Consider the following 5857-nt stretch of genomic DNA (forward strand, 5'->3'; position numbering starts at 1 on the left):
TGGCCCTAGAAACAATCAGATCTCACATTGAGAGGTCTTGCTAGTCAAGCAACCTGTTTCAGAAATCTATGCCTTGGACTTCCCTGGTGGTCCAGTAGTTAAGAAACCGCCTGCCAATGCAGGGTACATGGGTACAATTCCTGGGCCAGGAAGATCCCACATCCCTCAGATTAACTAAGCCCATGTCCCACAACTACTGAGCCTGTGCTCTAGAGTCCATGAACCACAACTAGAGGAAGCCCACTCACAGCAATGAAGAGCCAGCACAAAAAACATGAATAAAATTTTAATACAGAGAAATCTGTGCCTTGAGTGTGCACACACATGCACAAACTGCTCAAGAAAAAAAATTACTGCAGGAGCTATGGAATGATTTATGGACTAAACACACAGCACCAATCCTTTTTGCTACTTTCAATGCCATGTGAAGCTAATTCAAGGAGGCAGGAGGAATTCCACTGCCTAAGTCCTGTGGAGGTGAAAACCCTGCCCTTCTATTAGTAGATAATCTCAGGAGCAGAAAAAATGATTTCTTCCAGGGAGCACATGAAGATGATTGAGTCCTGTCATTGCTTTATTCCCTTGTCACCAGAAGAATATCAGTTCAGAAATCACATGCAGAAATTAGATCAAAATGTAAATGGAGGCAGAGGCGTTGCTGTCACTTGGGGAACCTCCAGCTGAAGTTGGAGGAGCTCTTCCTGCACCCTCTAGGAGGCATCTGTCACTGACTCCCCAGGCATATGACAGATGCTTCGGTTCCTTTTGGACAGGCAGAATCAGCTAGGTGCGAATCTCTAACTCAGATCTGCCTTGGACAACTGGAATCCTGGCTGGATTCCAACCAGACCCAATCTTTAGGAAATAAATAGACTAATTTCCATGGGAAGATAAATGTTCTGTAAGGCAGACTCTTCCAGATCAGCCAAGATCACCCTGGGATCCCCTTGGGCTTTCGGGTTAATGAGAACTCAGCCCTATTCCAGGTCTCAGAGTAGCTCTGAGCATTTGGTCATTCAAGCCAGCAATTCAGCAGAGCAACTGGGCAGTAGAGGCTAAATGCTACAAAAGTGCAGCTACCTTTGGTTGATCACCTCAAACCCTAAGTGAAAAAAATAGATGGTAAATTGCATTGGTCCCCTTAGATGGGTGAGCAGTCTCCAAAGAATTGATTGATATTCACCAAAGTCATCAAGAGGCAGACTTAGAGGGACTTCCCTGGAGGTCCCGTGGCTAAGACTCTACACACCCAAAGCAGGGGATGCAGGTTCAATCCCTGGTCAGGGAACTAGACCCCACATGTGGCAACTAAGACCTGCAGCCAAGTAAAAACAAAATGTGTATTTTATATACATATAAAATATATATATATATAAAAATATTAAATATATTATATATAACATAATGTGTATAACATATTTATTGTATATAAATATATAATATATTATAATATATATAATATATTTTATAAATATACATTATATATTAAATATATAAAATATTTTATATAATATATAAATATAGATATTTTTAAAAGAGAGACTGGAAATCAGAAAGCTAAATTGACCATTTATAATGAGGATGAAACTTTTCGGTGCTAGGAGTACCCCAACTTGACGTTAGTCAGGTGCCAAGACCATAGGGCACCTTCTTCAGTTGGATGGTCCTAACTGACTTACTGGGCCAGCATCTCTTCAGCTTATAGAGTCATAAGGGCTGGCCAAGCTTCTCAAGAGGTCAGCAGTTGTCTTAAATTTTTAGCTTTTGGTAGTTGGCACTATCCACCCAGTTTTTACATCTTGTTTCTAGGAATTTATCCTGTAGCCAGGTGCACGTAATTATATGTAAACTATATGATCAAATGTATTAGCATGTTCAGTGCAACACTGCTTAGTGAAAAACTACAAACAACCCTCATGCCCATCACCAAGAAAATGATGTAATGAATCATGGAATGTCCATACAGGGAACACAGGGCAGTCCTGAAGTGGCAGAGCGATATGAACAATGATATTCTATTGTTATTTTCTTTTAAAGGAGCTTCCTGGTGGTGCTAGTGATAAAGAACCAACCTGCCAATGCAGGAGACATAAGAGACTCGGGTTTGATCCCTGAGTTGGGAAGATTCCCTGGAGGAGGGCCTGACAACCCATTCTGGTATTCTTGCCTGGAGAATCCCATGTACAGAGGAGTCTGGAGGGCTACAGTCCACAGGGTCAGACTCGACTGAAGCATTCCTTTTTAAAGAACAGATGATGCAATAAATGTATTTTCAGAGCCAGAAAAAAAAAATAAAAGAATAGATAATACAGATGGATATAAACATACTTGAAAACATATGCTTCTCTACACATTTAATCCAGAAAAAAAGCACAAGAAACAGAAGAAAGAACTAAGCAGGAACAATTAATGTCCTCTTTATACCCTTTCACACAGTTTAAAATTCTTTAAAATTGAGTACCTTTTATCTTTAAATATTTTGAAAACTTTAAAAAAAAATTCTATTGCCTAATCTTTCTTCAGAATAATGTCAGCCCAGCGAGTATTCCATCTGACTATTAACTGGACCATTAATTACCCAGTGAGTTTGCCAGTTGAATCTAAGAGGCCTCAGGGAATTATGACTCCAAGGCCCCTTCCCTACCCACAATTGTAAAGGGGGAATGTTTACTCATTTGACCCCATTAGAGACAGATGATCCATGTGGTTGTATAATCATTTCTTCCGAGAAACAGTGATGAACAGAAAGCTGGGTCAGTTAAGGGAGACAAATTCATGTCTTTAATGCTTCTTCTGACCATCCTAACACAGACTATCAGAAGAAAGATGAGAGGCAAAACATGGGGAGTTAAAGAATCAGAGTTTCAGTTTTGCAAGATGAAAAGAGTTCTCTGGATGGATGGAAATGATGGTTATACAACAGTGTGAATGTACTTACTGCCATTGAACTGACAAATTTCATTATGTACATTTTATCGTAATTAAAAAAAAAGAATGCTTGCAGACAGCTGCCCTTCCATTCAGCCTTGTTGACTGAATCAAACTGCACATCCATTAGATAAGGATTTTTTTTTTAAAGCATATGGTAACAAGAAAATAAAACAAAAACAAATGCCCTACTTCTTTTTTGGGTGTTTTTTTTTTAATTGAAGTATAGTTGATTTACAATGTTGTGCCAATCTCTGCTATACAGCAAAGTGACTCAGTTACACACATACAGACATTCTTTTTTTATATTTATTCCATTATGGTTTATCACAGAATATTGAATATAGTTTCCTGTGCTAAACAGTAGGATCTTGTTGTTTATCCATCCTACATATAATAGTTGACATTTTGCTAATCCCACAGTCCCAGTCCTTCTTGCCCCATTCCCTCCCCCTTGACAACTACATATCTGTTTTCTGTATCTGTGAGTCGGTTTCTCTTTTATAGGTAGGTTCATTTGTGCCATATTTTAGATTCCACATGTAAGTGATATAGTATGGTATTTTTCTTTCTCTTTCTGACTTAACTTCACTTAGTATGGTAATCTCTCATTGCATCACCCTACTCCTTTTTTTTAATGCATTCTCTCTGAAAGCAGAATCAAGGGCATCCACTGGCATTTTGGCAAATTAGGGCCACTCACTCCTTAGAACAAAACAAAAACTCCTTCATCCATTACCCATCTCTACAGAGCTCTTTTCTCTCCATTAACAGGGCATTATTTTAAAAGGAAAGATGATTTGGTAGGACACCAGAAAGGGAGCCATTTGTAACTTGTAACCCTCTGGTAAAGAACCAGGATAAATGAAAATTAATTGCAAGCCCTCAGGGGTGGCAGGTGAATAATAAATCAAAGCGTATAAAATAAAGGAGGGCCCTTCAGGGGGCCCAACACAGACATCCCCACAGCTTCTCCTGCAGCACGCAGACCTCCTGCAGGTAATAGTCTCCTGAGTTTTCTCATCAGTCACTTATTAACATCCAGTTGTCTAGCCAAGTCACATAGGAGATGCCTGACTCCAGCCCACTCAGAAAAACCACAGTTGTGTGGCAAGTTCTGCACGTATAAGTTCACTGATTGCAGGGAAATATCTGGTAAGCACGAGGGACAGACTGGCACTCAGTCCTTTTCCTGTTTTCCAGTTTGAGCAGACTACAGGTCTGGAAAAAATGCTCTGTCCTCAGAGATTCTGGAAAAAAATCTAAATAGGAAACATCCTGAAAAAATCTTTTGAGCCAAGAACAGGCCTAGGTCCACTTCGTCTTTCTCACCCAGAAGTCACCTGCTTCCATTGCTACTTCCTTTCCTTTAACTTCTTTGGGTCTCAATTTTGCCATCTGTAAAGTGGCAGAATGGTTGTCATGAAGGCTGAATGAGCAAGGTGTTTAGCACAGAACCTGGCACAAGGCACTCAACCAGTATTAGAGAAACACCGCCATCACCATCGCCACCTTCATTATTTTAGGCATTTCCAGTCGTATTCTGGCCTCAGTCGCAGCCAGCTCTTCACCCACCCCATTCTCTTTCAGTCATTATTTATCGCTGATCTGGAAATATCTTCCTTGGCTCCTGTTTGTCCTCCCCACAGATTTTTTCCATCTATTATCCACTTCAACAGCAAGAGCCTGATCAAGGTCATTTTCACAACCCCTCTATCTTATTAGCGATCAGTGAGCTGAATGGCACACAGGCTAGAGGTAATTATGGCTCTACTTAGAAACAGATGACCTTGGAAAGCTGTATTTGAGAGGCAGTGGTAAGATGACCAGCCATCGTGGGTTGCCTGTGACTGAAGGGGTTCTCAGGATGTGAAACTTTCAGTACCAAATCCAAAAACGTCTTAGCAAACCAGGACAAGTTAGTCACCAAGGGCAGAAAAGCATAATGTAGGCTCTGGAGCCTGGATTCAATTCTGATCCTTCCACCTCTTAGCTTTGTAACCTTGGATAAGACACATAACTTCTCTGAGCCTCGGTTTTCTCATCTGTAGAATGGAGATAACCATAGTACCTCCATAGGATTGTTGTGAGGATTAAATGCGTTAATAAACATAAACAGCTCAGGATAGTACCTAGCACGTAGTATGCTATGTGTGATGGTGTGATGTATGTCATAGTATATGTCACATACTACTAATAATTCAAAGTTGTGCAATATCAAAGCATAATTCAAATGTACAATAAAATCTCTGTTTTGGCCAGACACAATCTAACCTGGATCTTTAACTGAATTTTATTTGTTCAGTATTTTCCTTCTAACTGAAAGGTACAAAAGCAGAACTAGCCAATCTTTTGTTCTCCCCAAACATAAAATCCAGGCGTAGTCTTTGATGCAGAACTGATTTTGGCCCGAAGCACCTATATACATTTGCTATACAGATCAACCATTGCTGGCCAGGAGTCATCATTTCTACTATTGATCCTGAATTAAGAATCGTCCAGGGGAATTTCCTGGCAGTTCAGTGGTTAGAACTTGGCACTTTCACTGCTGAGGGCCCAGGTTCAATCCCTGGTCAGGGAACTAAGATCCTATAAGCCATGTGGTGGGGTCAAAAAAAAGAAAAAAGAAAAATCCAAACACCTTTACTATACCATACTAGAATCATCAGGACAATGTAGCCCTCCTTTAACTAGAAAACTCCATTATTTGAAACCTCCTCTTCTCCCAAACACTCTAGTCTATCAAGGTACACTATCACACTATTTTAGATAAGTGACTTGAGCCTCTCAGATTTTGGTATTCTTGGAGGGTCCTGGAACCAATCGCTCACCCTCCTAAATACACCAAGGAATGACTATTCCGTACTAGGGAAGCCAGCCCCAGTGATGTATTTACAGCACAAAGGTGAAACAGTTGTTCTGAGCTGAA

The 5857-nt window shown here is 40.3% G+C and overlaps 1 non-coding gene across 1 annotated transcript; it reads left to right on the top strand.

The window, feature by feature from the left end:
* The first annotated feature begins 5436 nt into the window (after positions 1 to 5436).
* On the top strand, positions 5437 to 5509 carry TRNAE-UUC (transfer RNA glutamic acid (anticodon UUC)). Its single transcript has one exon. It is a non-coding gene; the product is annotated as a tRNA-Glu (tRNA).
* Positions 5510 to 5857: the final 348 nt, after the last annotated feature.

This window comes from Giraffa tippelskirchi, chromosome 3, assembly GCF_054371585.1.
Source record: "Giraffa tippelskirchi isolate mGirTip1 chromosome 3, T2T-mGirTip1v1.2.pri, whole genome shotgun sequence".
Classification (NCBI taxonomy): domain Eukaryota; kingdom Metazoa; phylum Chordata; class Mammalia; order Artiodactyla; family Giraffidae; genus Giraffa; species Giraffa tippelskirchi.